This window comes from Periplaneta americana, chromosome 5 (genome assembly GCF_040183065.1).
Source record: "Periplaneta americana isolate PAMFEO1 chromosome 5, P.americana_PAMFEO1_priV1, whole genome shotgun sequence".
Classification (NCBI taxonomy): Eukaryota; Metazoa; Arthropoda; class Insecta; order Blattodea; family Blattidae; genus Periplaneta; species Periplaneta americana.
This window is the reverse complement of record NC_091121.1, coordinates 154,957,106-154,974,132: the sequence shown is the minus strand read 5'-3', so window position 1 is coordinate 154,974,132 and position 17,027 is coordinate 154,957,106. Positions and strand designations below refer to the sequence as shown.

Here is a 17,027-nt window from a genome sequence, read left to right as displayed (position 1 = left end):
GCCGGGAGAAGCTGCAGTTATGACGTAAGAGCCAGTCAGGCCTCAAGAGCTTGGAAGAGCGAGCAGTTGAGTCGTATTACTGTTAGCACGCACCAGCGCAGTGGCGTCAGTGCAGCAATGATACGACAGTTCTTGGAGATAAACTGATGGAATCACATTCCTGTATTTTGCTAGGGAATAACTACTCTGCGGTCATGATGGCAACATTCTTGGCAAATTCCCCGCCATTAAAAGAACGCATGTTCTTTGCAATGGCTAGTGAAATCCTGTATCTTAAGCCTTAAGGTTACCATTGATTCACTGACAGTGTGTTCCCTAGCTTCACTTAATTTATCTTTCAATTGCTGCACTAGTATTTGTCGATATTCCCCCCCCCCCATATTTGTCATAATCATTTGTGTGGCATACAGAATAATGGCAGTGTATATTGAATTTCTTTACATGCTGAAACAGCTTGCCACAAATCAAACACTTCGCCATTCCTCCATACTCCATAACACAGTTTGATCTCGACAAAGCATTTATGTAGCTTGGGCACGATAGTAACACAAAGTGATGGTGTGTTACAAAAGTTGAAATATACTTTGCATATTACTCACCAAGTTAGGGCCTATATAGTTCAATCTGTATATTGTGTAGGAAAATGTCTGTTAAAAACACTTGAACTGTTTTCAAGTTTCCGAGTAGACAAAAAGTGTTGTAGTACTGCTTAAATTATTTATTTCTATATTTGTATATTTATAACAATTTCGGAGCCTCATTTACATAATGCGAACGCTTCTGCAGCTGGCTGTATTATGAATTTCATATTATTATAAGTATATTAAATTTGATTACAAACCAAAATATTTTGTTACATTGATTTATCACGGATGTACAGTTTTGTTTTCGTACAAATGTATTGTAATTGTGCTGTTCCCATACTACCTCGGACGAATGGATCGCGCTCTGTCATTGCATAAGCGCCGTACCACCACTGTTCAGTTGAACCTTCTCTCCTCGCTGTGCTCAGTATGCAGAGATTGCCGAGCAAAGAGCGTTGCGGCTCCGTGGTATGACGTCACAGAGCACGGAACATGCCGGTCACTGCCCTATGTCATTATAGTATGTCACATATAGTTAACTAAAGTAGTCTGAAGTATAGTAATTCACAAAGTATACTAACGAAGCAACATAGTACACACATCCATACAAAATAAAAGCTCCGACAGAGAGAAATGCTGACACTAAGGGTGCTATGCATAGACATTTCGCTAGCCCGCACTACGAGCGTGCTAAACTAGCCTCGGCTATCGACTGATTACTTGCACAGGATTCATAACATATAATATCGCTAACACTGGTTTATGAGTACGAAAAACGTTAGTTCGCTGATCATCCACCGGAAGCCCGCGTTAAGAATGTCTATGAATATGGTCCTTATAGATTAAAATATAGACTATTTCCTACCTCAACTCACTTGACATCTGCAGTATAGATTCAATGTTCACTTAACGCCTTGTGCTCTTGACGAGTCATAAGCGGCCAGTTACAGACAATTTTGTGCTGCGCATGTGTGGTCAAGTCATGTAACCTCCTTGAAAGGAGCACGGCTTTCATGTGAACGTACGTTGCCAAATTTATACAAAAAGTCTATGAAAATTGCGAGAAGTTGAAATTACTCGATTCGCATATTATACATTTCCAGCACGTCAATACGACATTAAATAATAAATATAGCCGTGCATTAACGGAACCAAGGTGTTCACGTGCTATTGTGCTCTTATTGACGCACCGCCATCGGCTTCAGTTTCAAAATATAGGAACGATGATACACAATACGTAATTTTACACAAAAAACTAGTCGTTTGTATTTCAAATACACGATATTGTAATCATTTTTAGGCTTTAACGGTGAATGTAATTAGAAATATAGTACTTTTGGGTTTTCCACCGTGTGCTGGAACATATTATTTCGTGTATGTAGTTCCAAAACGATGGAAATGTTAAGTTCTGGACACGACGGGATAAGTCTATTTCCGATAATATTGTACATGTTGAAGTGGCGAGAATCTCTGATCGTTTAAGACCTTGACTGGAAAGCTAGTTGCAAGTATTGTGCAACCGAGGAAAATGTTATCTTCTTTTATTCTTCCAAAACATATCGATGCTTTGAACTGATTGCGATGTATTAACAATTAGCGAAATTGTTACATAAATGATGACTTGCACCAGGCATGATAGATTAACAGATTTACAAGATTGAATGTTATGTTTCCAAACCTGATTAAGCGATAATTCCGTTAAGAACTAAACGGTAAATATTCGTTCAGGACAATGCGTATTTGCAGAATGGCAGAAGCACAAGATATGGTTTATTTGTATAGTATACCCTTACAGGACTCTAATATTAGCACAGTCTAGTATATACAGTCACAAAACTCAGTACGTAGGTAATATGCATCCATAGATAGTTGCTAACCACTAGGATCGCTACTATCACCTCATCATAGACAATGCGAAATAGTACCGGCACAGTCTTTTGTTCCTAGTACCTTCAACAACTCAAGCTTCGTGACTGTATATAGGCTACTAGACTGTGGTATTAGCTACAAAGGAAAACATTTCAATTACCGTCGCGAGGGGTGACTTCGTGCCATTCGCGAAAAACGTATGGAAGTATTCTTTAAGACCAAGGTTTTAAAGTTTACTTCCTTACATTTAGTAGTCTTTAAGACCTTGTGACGGTTTTAAAGACTACTTCCTTACTTTTTTATGAAATACGCGAATGGCACAAAGTCACCCTCCTAGCACAAAGTCACCCCGCGCGACGGTAGTACAGAAGCGGAATGTACAGCCCCAGTTATTATTTGAGAAGTCTGAAGTATGACTTCTACGATCATTTATCCTTTATCCTGACTTGTTTTTCCATGTGTGTTTATTTTTTTTTGTAGTATCACCAAGTAAATTCTAGAATAACACCTTAAAATAAATAGACTTCGACACTTTCTCAAATCGTTTCCTGTTTCATACTCTCTCTTCTGAGTCCCTACTGAGATCATTCCGAAGGGAAAGACAGAAGTCCACAAAAAGATCTGGAATGGGGAGTGATGAAGTGTACGAGTCAACTTGATTCGCGTATAAACATATGTCGTTCCTTTTGGACAAATTCACGCCCAGAAAAAAAAAACAGAGTTCCAACTTTGTGCACACAAAACAAATTATTGGCACTGAAAAGTGCCTTTTCGTAAGCATGATGCGCATTCGACAAACACAGACAAATCTCTCTTTTTAGTATTTCAAGATAATTATTGTCAGTGAGGTATACTTATATTGAAACTTTCCCCTGCCTTGCAGTCGTACCTTAATAAAATCTTCCAGTTCCTCAATTATAACTGTACATACTTCTGGAACAATCCTGGTAATCAGCCGTTTCGACACTTTGAATAAATACATTAAACTTGTATACGAATCTCCTGTAGCGAGATATCGAAGTGTTAATGCTAGCCTTTCCTGAACAGGTATTGCTTCTCGCTAGCCTATGTCTTTCTAGGAAATGTTTTGCCCTATTTTGCACAGTAATATTTCAAAGTCTGTTTCTGAAATGCGACAGAAGTTGTGAAGCTGTCCCGATTCCATTCGACGTAAATCATGAAGCAAGTCAGTGCCTCTATATTGATTGCGACTTTCGTAGAGTGGCGTCTGTCACCATCGCCTTTTGTTTTTTTAACTTTCTTTTTGTTAAACTACCTATAATAACAACGGCTGTACTTGCTATAATTATATTTTCGTCTGCCATTATTGCGGCTAATCAGCGAACGTGAATGTTTTCTGACCATTTGCTGGTGATTTGTACGTTGCTCCAAACAGCGAACGAACAACAAAGTTTCGCTTCATCATTCGTTCGTTGTTCGTTCGCTAAGCGTGTACGCACCTTAAGAAAGATGGCCTTGATTCTTCCACCGATGTCTAGGTCTTCCCAGGTCTCTGTATCCTCTGGTTTATGTATGCTAAAGTTATTTTTGAAAGTTTCTTTTCACATAGTTCCTACTGTTATTGATAATTTTAAATTTCTTCGGTTAAACAAGAGATTTGTCATTTTTCTCGGATAGCTATATTTCTTTGATGATCCTATATCGTTACGCCTAATAGTGATCTCAAAAGCACATTTGAGCTGCTTCCAGTATCTGTGAATTTCGTTTTTTTTTTAATTCAGACTTGATCGACTTAATTCAGTGCTGCCATTGACGTAATGCTGTACAATCTTAATTTTGCATCCACTGTCCCTATTTTCCAAATACAATTTTATTTTAAAAACAAAAATAATGTACTGGAAAGTTTAAAAAATATGAAATGTTTGAAACCTATACATAATATTAGTGGTACATCTTAATTCCAATATATTAGAATACTGTAACGTAATGATGATGATGATGATGATGATGATCATCATCATCATCATCCATGAATTAGAGTATTTGTACTGTTTCACCTCTAGGGTTTCGGCGTTCTCCATGAAGATTGCAGGGATATTCCTCGAATGTGTAACCGTCCATCATTGAGCAGACCTATATATACCGGTAGTACTTTGGCTGCGACCTCAAGAGTCTCTAGAGCTGCTGGATTTCTACCGGTGTTTTCTAACCCCTATAAGGGTTATTTTATCGGAAACTAGGAAACCTACTTTTACCCGTTTGCTCTTTGGAGGCTATTTTCGTATTTAGAGTTGGGATACCCCTTTTTCTCACTCCTCCGTGCTCTAAAAACCATTGATAATTAGGGCTAGAATTCTTAGGCAAATAAATATTTTATTTGCGCTGTAATAGAAACTCGTAATTATGTTTTAAGTTCGGACAAGATCGCCCCAGCATATATTTTAAATTTTATTTCACATAAAAATGCATAATTTGTATTTTCTATATAAATAAATATTTTCAAATATTCACATAAAAATTAAGTTTTCATCATATAATTTTCGACAAAAGTCCCATTTCAGATTAATCATCACCCGAATGTTCAGTGCAGTTGCTTAGACGTGTGTTTCTCGGAATTGCCTATCTGTGGACCTGTGGAATTGCAGTTTGCTCTCTCACCACTAAAAATTGTACTGTAACTAACACACATAAACACTGATGTGTCACTTAGGAGTGCCTTGTTTGTTATCATAACGCTGATTCAGAAAGTAATTATAATTTCATAAACATCAGCTACCTCTGTCTTCGTTTCCAATCATAAAATATGTCTCTAGGAAGTGCATGTTGTTTCTCAATGGCCAGGGCGCTCTTTTTCCCAGTATAAGGCAGTGTTCCACGATAATCGTCGGTCATTTATGATGGACAACTTGAGGATGAATCTCATTGTGTACTGTAATTCTTCAGCAGTTGGCGAGGCAGCATAATTTATACTGATGAGTACTGCATATTGTTTATATTCACATAAAATAATTGAAACTAAATTAAATATTTTTTCCTTTTTTGTCACATATTTTCCCGATTTTTAGCACATAAAAATAAATATTGGTATTGGTGGTGGTGGTGGTGGTGGTGGTGGTAACGCTAAAATTATGCCTTATTCAGAAGTGAGACTTAAAAGGTAATTTCACTCTCCCTGATGTACTTGGAGGGCTCTTACAAGCTACTACATGTACTACGCGCCCAAGTTAAATCTGCGTCCGGAAAGAATGTGAATCACCATTCCCTCTCCCTCTGGCTTTTGTGACCCATGAGTAAATACTAAGCTGATAAAGAGGTGTTTTCTGTTCGTGCCAGCGACTTGTATGAGATAGTGGAGAATACATGTGTATTATAGGAGGTGCTGAAAGTGTTGTACCCGTTTAAATACTGTGAAAGTGTTAATATTATGCACCGTATTTCTTACACACATCACATATATTACCTCACTCATTGCATTATCCTTGTAACATAACCTCACTTGCAGACGAAACTGTAGGTTGTATACTAACAACTAGAGCAATTAGAGCTACTAGCGCTCGTCTCTTGCATTCATGGGACTCAAATTTAACTTAGGTGCGTAATATGCTCAATAATTAAGACTGTATAACAACGTTATGCAAATGCAGTGTAGTTAAATTTTGTTGAACAGGTTTGAAAATGTAATCTAGAAATGAAAATAATAAAGAATGTGTGATCCTACTTCGAAAGCGGAAAAGAGTGTCGTCTTTAGACTTATGAAAATCATGAGTACATGGACAAGTTCCTTACAATAACAATGTAAGCGCAATATTACATCCTTCAGTAGAATCAAAGAACAATGGGCTCGTTATTGAGAAATTCTGGAATGAACTATGCTTACTAATTGTGACTGATTATGAAGCAAAAAAGTGGACCATATTCCATTAGTCATATTTGAGTGCTTAATAATGATAATCATACACTCATCCGTGCCTATGGCTTGCAACATACGAGAGTACACTTGATACCAGTCATGGGTTAAACAATGTTATCTATTTACACATCATATCGGATTTTCCTCCGCGTAAACTCCACAAATGATACTGTATCTTTAAAGAAGATTGAAGCCAGATACCTTCAGTGAGAAGAGGACATTCGATACAACGGCGTGTGACACCACGTCAAGAAGAGTAATTAAAAAGTGTAAGTACTACATTTATAATCCTATGCTTGTAACATAATGCGGAAGTGATAAGTTGTTTGTGTACTTCTCTGAGTGATATATTTCGGAATAATGTACACCATGCTCGATAATCACTACTATTGCTGAAATAATTACTGTAACCATATTTTACTTGTATCACCTTTCCGCTGAGTTTATATTTCATAAATATATTTATGCTCGACCATGCCGAAATGTAGTAATTATACACCTGGTAACAGTCCTTTAATGCATGTCATTAAAGTGCACGTATTCATTAAAGTTCAGGTTTTCGATTATTCTCGGATATGCAATCGAAAGACAGCTATCGAAAGGTCACGGAGGCTGGAAATTCAATACTGTCGCAGAAGGTTATGTTCTGTTACTATAATAATTAGCGTTAACTGTAAATAATATTCAAATAAATTCAATTTGTCATCTCGTTTTTCAATGTCGAATTCAATTTCAAGGTTATATCAAGACTAATCTTTATCTTACTCTCTAGATTATAAATATCAAGGTCGTCGACATTCGTTTTCCAGAAAAAATCAATACTTTCGCGTCTGCGCACATCTCACAATTCATGAGGTAGGCTATTGCACTCACATAACAATAACATGAATACTTACGAATAATTTCAAGTTACAAATATGGTCGAGCATAAAAAGTCGTATGAAACTTTCCTATAATGGTAATTAAGACGCTCGTATGAAAATTATGAAACTCGCTTGCACTCGTTTCATAAACATCCACGCGTCTTAATTACTACCATTATAGGCTCGTTGCATAATATACTATTATGACACTTTAAAATTTTATACGAGTTTTAGAAATGTTATTTTCATTTATCATGGCGATATTAAACTAAACGGCGAAGGCTTTCTCCCACGATATCTGACCCATTCTGATTCTCCACAATGCACAGTGGGCCAGAATTCAAATCTAGCTGGAAAATATTGAATTTTTGAATGTTTTAAATAACGTTTTCTCGCTATATAGTCTCGAAGTACTAAAACTGATCTTCATAAATCTGTATGCCATCAATTTATACTGAGGGAAATGCCAACAGGGCTGGCTGCTAAAAGTCGCCAAGTGTAAGAACCCGAGCGCCGAGCGCCAGACGGTTTATGGTGGCAGTGATGTGAGGGTGATCTGTGTGTTGTTGATGTAGAGGAAAGTGTCTTTCTGTGATGGAAGTTTTAACAGAAGGTTCGTACTTCCTATTTCCATTATTCATACTTTAATTATATACGTGAAATATTGCCAGGGATGCGTTAAACATTGCTTTAAAATATTGCGAAATTATGTCTTTACTTCATTTTAAATTAGAGATATAAAAAATGTTGCACCGGGTGTCACCTTAAAATCTACATCAGATTATAAAGCAATCCTTACAGTTTATTACAAAAGTTAAGATTTGCTTGCGTTTTTCTTATATTTGCGTTTTTATTTCAGAGGTAGCTCCCCATATCCAGTCCACTGTGACTCGGCTGGACTTAACGAGGTGTTGACTACTAAAAAAGGATCTACTCGAACTCTCACTGATTTCGTAGTGACAAAATTAGAAATACAACATTGTTCCAAGGATATTATACGGTGTGTCGAAAAAGTTGTGCGCACATTTAGAAGTAATTTAGAAAAAACGCTTGAAACAGTGCTCCAGGAAAAAGGACAGGTTTTCGCGTAAAGATTCGGAATGGTTAGTGAAATCAATGGACCACAGACATCCTCCTCCCTTCCCTTTACTTCTCCCACATGCCTAGCCGATTACTCCAGACTCTTTCTTCTCTCCATTAATAAATTATTGTCAATATTTTAGTAAAACCTGAAACTTATAAAAGGGGAATTAAATACACTGTAAATTCACAGGACTAACGACTTCAAAGCTGGGTACCTGGTTCAAATAAAGTACACTGGTACAAAATTTAACATGGAGGCATGAGATAATTACTCTGCTTCCCATTAAAATTTCACTTTAATTTATATGTCCCCAATTTAAAAAAAAGACATCAAATTTCCCCAAAGAGTTCTACAATAAATAAAAACTCGCCAAATGTCCAAAGATTTAATTCCATCCGTTTCAGGAGTAGGTAGACCTCAAAAATTGTTTGAAGAAAGTGGCATGAAAACAAGAATTAAACATGTAGGGTACGGTCTCTGAAAGATCAGCGTTCTTAAAGTGAATTAGTTCTAGCTACTCAATTGTCTTTGCGGGGTTCAGGGAAAAGAGATGCAACATGCGCTCTACAACAAATCACCACAAATTACTCCAAAAAGAGCATCAAAGTATACGATAGCCTATAATAAATCTCCAACTTTACCAAGACCATATACACCAGAGAAAGCATTACAATTTTTAATATATAACGTTACCAAACGTAAATACAATGTGCAGTGTTACCTATAGGTTTGTCCAAGAAGCTAGACATCAGAGCATTAGAAAGTACTGTGAAGATTATTCAAGAAAATTTTCACGAATTCAAACAATGTAGGATATCTTAAATCATCTTCTTGTAACTCCTGATCCTATCATATCAAGTATTTATCCGTTTTAAGAAAATCAGAAGAATTCCTTTCCCGCTGAAGTGCGACAAATGTTGAAGAAACCCCATACTTATAGTACAAGTGAAGACGTGCGTGTAACAAGCAGGAAGGATGATGAAGCCAGCGAATAGGGATTATAAAGAATGGACACTCCGCGTCGGTACCTTTGATGTAGTCAGACTTATTTCAATGAGCTTCAAGCCAGCTAAAGCGTGAGATTCTGTTTTCTCCCTAGAGTTGGCGCTGACATCACACAGTCGACACAGCGGAAATATAGCACATATAATTAATACATCTAGGTACATTATGTACTCAAATAAAATAAATTGGATCCATAAAATAATTCCGTCATTAACTTTATAATGAGAGTTGAGACGTTGACCCCAACAATAATTAAAATATGTAATGATTTGATAGCACTGAAAATGGAAAAACAAAACTCTTACGAGAAGTAAAACCATATTATATTATATGCAAATATTAAACGAATTTGATACTTAATTTTATAATGTATTATATTATTTTATAATATAATTTATTATATCTGAAATATAAAAAATTATTATTACAACTAGTTCGCCACTGAGAAATGAGGAAAAGCTGTTAACTTGAATTTATTTGAAGCAAAGCGTTACTGGATTATGCAATAAGGTAGGCGATGTTTGAATCCTGTGTCTCAACTCTATTCTCAATTATTACTTCACTCTTGGTGAAAGTGTTTGGATGTAAATTGTATTTTTATACTGAATCATGTACTAGGTTACATACATCTTGTAAAAGGCATGGGTCCATTTTGCGATCTGGTACTTAAATAAATATACATTTCTGGGGGGAGGGGAAATCTCAATTATTATCTTAGCCTATGCTCGATTACACTAACCTCTAGCGCTTGAAAGTAGAATTAACCGCTGGCACACAGAGAAACAAAATACACGCAAATTCGCTCAGTGTCCATTCTTTATAATCCCTATTCGCTGATGAAGCGGACGAAAAGCAGCTGCAGCTGGAAGAGGAGGAAGAGAAAGAGGAAGGAAGATAAGGAGGACGATGATGCAGACGATGACTCCTCCTATTAGAGAATATTGGAAACTATAAGTTCACGAAAAGAACAAGTGATATAATTAAGTACCTAGTAGGCTCCATGGAAATAGTTATTCAAACTCGTACTCATAGCTCATTACTATGGATAACAATTCCATACTGGCTTATTATTATTCCATAAGCTCTTAGAAATCATTATTTAATAAAACAGAATCATTTAAAATTATATTTCACACTTATTTAATTTTTTCCCGCTAGATTTGAATTCTGGCCCACTGTGCAATGACGTTAGAGTTGTATTGGCTGTAGCCCCGAATTGCTGAAACACACCATACTCTTCACTTAATTGAGAAAAATCTGATCCAAAATTAGGGTTTAGTATCTTTCAGCATTGTTTCATGAAAAAAAAAAATAGTGCCGAGTATTCGTTTCGCACTTAATGCACGTCATACACCGAACTTGGAATCATGTAATGCACTTTCATTGATAAGTCGTGGATTATCTACTGACCAGTAACGATTATTTTGAGTGTTAACTCGTCCGTGCAAATAAAACCACGCCTCGTCACAAAATCGTAAATTGTGGGTCTAAATGTCCTCATATAGGCCTAGTCCTACACATTGAAGTCCACATCTGTGGAGTAACGGTTAGCACGTCTGGCCGCGAAACCAGGTGGTCCGGGTTCGATTTCCGGTTGGGGCAAGTTACCTGGTTGAGGTTTTTTCCGGGGTTTTCCCTCAACCCCTCAATATGAGCAAATGCTGGGTAACTTTCGGTGCTGGACCCCGGACTCATTTCACCGGCATTATCACCATCTCATTCAGATGCTATATAACCTGAGCTGTTGATAAAGCGTCGTAAAATAGCCTACTAAAATAAAAAAAAATAAATAAATACACATTGAATAAACCATTTGCAAAAATTGATTACCCAATGTGGATCTCCGGGCTCTACGGCGTGAACTTCTGTAACTTTTTATGGATGAAATTTTAGTAATTTTGTCGTATTATGTGCAGATGCATGGCTGATCCTAGCTTGTTGCGCTAATTTAGTGAGAGATTTTCGCGGCTATTGTTCTAATAGAGCACCGACATCAACTTTTCCTCAAGTAGCCTAAAGCATGGCGCCTTCGTCTTCTTTTCTTGTCCAACACTGATTCCGTTGTTTTGAATTTATTATGGTGTACAGGACTGAATATGAGCAGGGACAGATAGTCCTTCATGCAAGGGCGCCCACAGGGAGTATTGCTATCACTGACAAGCAAACATTCTGATGGAGGCAGATAAAAAAGTTAATTTTTTTTCTTCCACCATGTTAATAAAGTGTTTATACAAATTTTGGCCACTCGACCGCAATTACGAGGCCGCCCAGAAAGTGATTTTCTCTGTGGCCGTTTACAGAAAAAATTACAATTGCATGGAAAGATTTATTAAAACAGATACAGCAATTGTTGCGCTATTTTTCAACATATTCTCCACTGTAACTGATAAATTTGTCTTATTATGGGATCAATTTTTGTATCCTTGTTTCGTAGAAGTCAGCCGCCTGGGATCGGAACCAGCGTTTGATAGCCATCTGCACCTCTCTGTCGAGCCCATGATATGACAAATGTCTCAATTCCGGTGGGGAATATGTTAGAAAATAGCTGAACAACTGCTGTGTCTGTTCCAATAAATTTTTTTAATTAAATTGTGTTTTCTTTCTGTTAACGGCCCCTAGCGAACTTATTTTTTTTTTACTGTCCTCATAATTGCGGTCGAGTGGCCAGAATTTGTGCAAGCACTTCTTTTGACATTATTAACACGGTGGAAGAAAAAAAAATAACTTTTTTATCTGCCCCCATCAGAATGTTTGCATGTGACATTTTTCTCCCCCCCCCCCCTCTACGTGTTCGATGCATGTTTTCTGAAACCCTCGGTAAACAATTCAACAAAAGCGGAGTGCTTTAAACTATGAATGCGTGTGCAGAGTAATTTAGATTTCAGAACTGGCTATTTTTTCAAGTTCAATATTCTCTTTTCGACCAGCCTCATGGTCTAGTGGTCAGAGCTTCTGGCTATAGTTCCCGGGTTCGATTCCCGGTTAGAGCACAGGAATTTTTCCTTAAAGGGGATTATTCCTGTGTTCGTCCATGGTCTGGAATTTAGGTTAAGTTTAGATTTAAGACCTCTTCTGGCACCACATTATCATAATCATCTCATAATCATCCTATCACATCATCGGGGTAATGTAACTCCGCCTTCCAGGCGCCCCAACCTCAGAAGTGGGTTACAACTAAGCTACGGCCAGGAGAGAAGACCAGAAATGTCGAAAAGACAACCTGGTGGCAATGGATATATAAAAAAAAAATATATTCTCTTTTCTCTACCCATCTTGCTGCCACTGACGTGAGATTGGATCCTGTGGGCGCCCTTGCCTTCATGACTGGCTGGTGTCATGATTACCAATTAGCAAAAACACACAACTTCTTACTCTCTTTTAGATATCCACTTATCATTTGGAGTTGTGAATGTATCGGGGTTTGGTGTTTTCTATAATAGAAGAAAAGAAGTTTAATGTCCAGTGTTTACTTTTTTGTGAAGGAATTGCGATGTTGCAAAAAATTAACACCAAGCTTTTTGAAGAAATACACGTTTGGGGCATACCTGTTACGTTATTGAAAAATATGGTTTTGGCCTTTTCGTTCGTCCGTCTATGTACAGAGATTTCTCCTATTGGATTATTTTATTCATGTTCAGTATCTAGGAGTTAATTTATCCAGGAATTATGCACATGAAATAATTTAATCGAAATTAATAATCAAATCCAAAACATGGCACACAAGTTAAGAACCGTCGAACGATGTTCTTCGTGATTTCTTTATATAGCATAGCATAAACCAAATAGTACATGTTTTCTCCTCACATTACAACAAAACGACCCCCAAAACCTTCTTTTTTAAAATCTTCTTTCTTACTTTCTACCCACCTGTCTTCTTTCCACGTCTCAATCTCATAAAGCCTCAAATATCTAACATTCTAGTACCACTACACTCACAAGCACTCACGGTCGAAGAGGGCATTGTAATGTAAGACCCTAAAACGACCGCTGGCTCTGCCAGCAACCAACACTGAACTGAACTGAACTGAACTGAACTGAACTGAACTGTTGCTTACCCAATAATGCAAATCTTGTATGTGTCAATATTCAGCAGTAATAATTAACCATTGTCGTGGAATATTTCGCCACTATAAATGATGATGGTAAATCATACTCTTTTCCTCGAATAACGCTACTGATTGCCTTAAGGCAAGACAGGCTAAGAACTATATTAATTTGATTTTGATAATAATAATAATAATAATAATAATAATAATAATAATAATAATAATAATAATAATAATAATAATAATAATAATGTCTTAAAGTAGCAGAAGCCGGTAGTTCACTTTCAGCAATTATAACAAATTAGAGGGAACGAAATCTGAAGAAAAACACGGAACTGAAAACAATCAACTTGCCAAAGTAAATTAACCGTATGAACAATGTAGTTTGGAAGCAAAATTTTTAATTCAACAAATTCAGACTTTCGGGAAACAAAATTGTAAATTCCATTAAATGACGCTGAAAATCTGCATACTGATATTTAACAAGTCATCAATAAATCTCAAATAAGACTGTAATATGCTTGGCATATTTATAATTTTCGTACTCAATCAGTAATGCACAATTAATCAAACTATTTTCACAATACACAATGCTTAGTAATGGTACTATTCATCATTTCTTAGTGCAGCGAGGCGAACCTAGCGGCAGAAATTGTCATGACTCTCAGAGACCTACTCTCGATCGTGCTATGCGCCAGCTTGTACAGGGACATCACTTTATTTTTACCAACATTTTTAACATTAACCTGGCTATACTCCGAAATACTGTTACCCCCTTCCATTACAGGAGTTTGGTGTTACTAGTGCAATATGTAAACAAATAATTTTACTAGCTATAGGAGGAGAGAAAAGTAGTGTATCCATTTATGTTACTGGGAAATACGATATTAGGATTTTCAGTTTGATTATTACTTTTACGGTATTTTATCAAAATACAGTAGAGTAGTAACATTTTTTTTTCACAAACTCAACTCTTCAGGCGGTTGTATTCATTATATAATGGCTACTTTATTCAGCATATTAACGTACTTTCGGTAACTCTAATCTTCACTTCTGCTCAGATAAAGTTATTCACACACCGTACCTGTGCGAAATAAGTATTTACGGAGATCGCGAAAATCACTACATAATAGATATACAATAGATTTTTACTAATCTTTACGAATTAAGTGATTCTGATTAATAATATCCGGATAAAACAATCACGACAAATCGCGAAATAGAGTTCTAATAGCGAAATATGAACACATTCGCGAATTATTATTATTGCGTCGTTTTATAGTGAATTTCATATTCTGAGTTCCTTTTCGGACATTTTTTTCATTTGAATTTGTTGCACATTCAAGTAGGCTACATTACATGGTATTTCAGGTGTTCTAATTACATTAGTGAACTGAAAAGACGGAGAATTCAACATTTCACTAATAATTTGAAAGTATTAATTTAAGGGCTGCAAGTTTTTTTTTTTAATGAATGTGTGTTAAATACAGTCTCAGTTCAACAGATATTGTCTATTGGCCATACCGCACCTTTACCAGAATCCAATGAAACTTTAATGTTAATTATTTGGAAAGTAATATTTATACTGAGTTAATACGCCAGTTCCAAAATACTTGTATTTTCCAAAATTTCCATTAATATCCAACAAGAGTAGAAATCGATCTCCAACAATCTCCGCCGACACCAATATTAAAAAACACAAATGATAAAATTAATCTCCATAAATACCTGCCCCTGGAATTAAGCCTAATATAGGCTCTTCCTTCTATAGAAAACGCAACCATATTTCTGAAACACACTATACTCTGTAGTGTTTACTTCTCTGCTAGCAGACTTCGAATGCAACAGCGGCCGTAAGCCTGTGTGACTGACGGGAGCAAGAACATTAGTAAAAGGGGTGGGAGTCAAGTACATTCAGAAACGCAGGTACAATAAAAATGCGAGTAAAAATAAAGTGATGTCCCTGTATAATCTCGTAAGCAACGGCATAAACAGACAATGTAATATTGTACGTGAAGTAATGTTTCTTCAACACCCTTTTACGGTCAATTATGGATTACATTTGCAAATTAAAGTAACCGAAGACTTTAATCTCACAATTTTGAGGACGACTAGTCAGAAGATAAGGCACTGTATAAAGATAAATTTTTCTCTTTGTAGAATAATTTCAATATTTGTGTGCATTATGTTACAGCAACATGCGGAAGACAACATTGATGCTGATAGTGTGTTTGGCGATGGTCATAACTACAGCTAGGAGTGAAGAGAAACAAACACATTGCCCCTGTGCTAGGATTTACAACCCAGTTTGTGGCACAGACAGTAGAACATACGCAAATTCTTGTGAATTGAAGTGTGCAATTAAGAACGGCAGAGCTGGTAAGTTAATGTTAAAATTAGATATAGATATATGATTAATTTCAATTTGATCTTAATGCCTAATTTCCTACTTTATTTTTATATATTTACGTTAACATAAAATGTTACTTCGAACCCACACCATGGATAAATATATAATAGGATGCGAAACTGCGGTCAGCACCATTTGGATTTGGGGGTTTGAAATAAGGTGATCAGCATCCAACGTCGTAGGTGATGAATATTAGAACAACGTGTTGGGTACATTACCCAGAGTTCTCTATTTATCCGTTCGAGATATTGCTGTACGGGAGAGTCGAAGAGCCGAGATGGCGGACTGAAACTTGCTATTAAGTGAACATAAAGGGATACGTGTGTGTATAAGCAGTGTATGTTAAACAGTGATGTTTATGGACGTTGTAAAATTAGAGTTGTTGAATGTATTGTAAAGTAATAGTAATATAATAAATTGAACTATCTAAGTAGTTCTTGCAGACTTTTCCATTATGCTGTACAATAAATACCCAAAGAATACAATCCCAATTATCTAACCTTTTGCTTTATTTTTTGTCTCTGTCTGGTTATATTTTAATCGTGTAGTATAAAACACATCGTCTCTTTTATCTTCCTGTTGGCTCCGGTAAGAGTTTTCAGTAGAATATGCTGTGAGGAATAAAACTGTAAATGTTTTATTTTACATTGGGTTAGTTTTGAATATCGATGAAGGTGGGAGGGAATACTTTCTGCACAGTTTAACATTTTCGTCACCAGGTGCGCTGCTAAATGCATGGAGTAATTACTCTTTTCGCTACTTGGTGCGCTGCTAGATGTAATAACGCCCCTCCCAGAAATAGATGGCAGCAAGATCACTTTATACAACAGCGCCTCTAGTATGTGTTACGGGAAACTAATTAAGTTTCGCATCCTATTATATATTTATCCATGCCAACACGATTTCAGTTCGTTGGTACACCCTAGATCATACATGTAACAGATAACTCCTCGCTACGTTAAAATCGGCAGCACTTTGAAGAGAACAACCCTCAGGATCGCCACCCGTCCGCCGTAAACGAACACGAGATGGCAGCACAGTCGCTAATGCAATTCAAATGGGTATTATGACGTGACTCCTTATGTAACAACTAGATGGCAGCGTAGTAAACCTGACAAAAGTTGTTAACCTCAAAGCCTATAACCCCAACATATCTGTTACATATATGATCTAGGGTTACACGTACAGAATAAAGAGCATGATCTGAGTCAGTGTTTTTGTTGGTGACCAGACCAGGGCCGGATTTAGATATGTGTAGTGCCGCCCCTAGGCAGTGCTAAAATTTGCCGCCCCCA

General features: G+C 36.7%; 1 protein-coding gene across 1 annotated transcript in view; it reads left to right on the top strand.

Annotated features, from left to right (window-relative positions):
• Window positions 1–17,027, top strand: part of LOC138700227 (ferroportin-like) — a 191,087-nt gene that overhangs the window by 130,683 nt on the left and 43,377 nt on the right. The window lies entirely within an intron of this gene.